We start from the raw sequence: 745 nt of genomic DNA, 5'->3' as shown, positions 1-745 counted from the left end.
CACTCTTGAGACAATTGAAAACGTTTTGTGGACCTTACATATTTTTGATCATGTACCCTCCAGAAGAATTTTGAAAAACTCTATATTCCTTTGCCCAGTTTTAACTTAACATTAAACCTTAAAGTTGTTGTAGTTGCCAAGAATCTATAAAATGTAAACATAGATTTTTTTTAATAAAATTGACACAGCACTCTTTTAAATATATTTGAGGACTGTAACGCCATAGCCATTTGACACTCATCATCATCCATTAAACAATAAGTCATGTGATCTTTAATATTAATAGTTGGAAATAATTATATCATTGCCTTTTGTCCTTAACATTCCAATTCCCTTTCAGATTGTTAATACATGTTCATGTTGGACATCTTTTATGATCTCTCTGATACATATCTCTGAAACAAATACATTTATAAGTTGAAATTTAATTGTTCCCTTGGGCTCATAAGGCACTAAATGTCAAAGAAAAATTGCTCTTTGATTGCATTATCATTAGTATTATATTCATTACTTTTCATACACAATTGGTCAAAACAATATAAAATATTGTACATGTTAATAATTTATAAATACAAGTGTAAGGAGGTTGCAGCTTACATTTTAAAGAAGTTATTCAAGTGTGTGTTCATGAATATTGTCTATTGCTAGAATATGATAGAGTTTAGCACAGATTCTATTCCTTTTTTTCCTTTCTGCAGATTACAGATGTTGAAAAACCTTTTTCACATAAATAGTTGGGTGAGCC

This window comes from Propithecus coquereli, unplaced genomic scaffold (assembly GCF_000956105.1).
Source record: "Propithecus coquereli isolate 6110/MARCELLA unplaced genomic scaffold, Pcoq_1.0 Scaffold6, whole genome shotgun sequence".
Taxonomy (NCBI): Eukaryota; Metazoa; Chordata; class Mammalia; order Primates; family Indriidae; genus Propithecus; species Propithecus coquereli.
The sequence above is the reverse complement of the archived record's forward strand: the minus strand, read 5'-3'. Positions refer to the sequence as shown.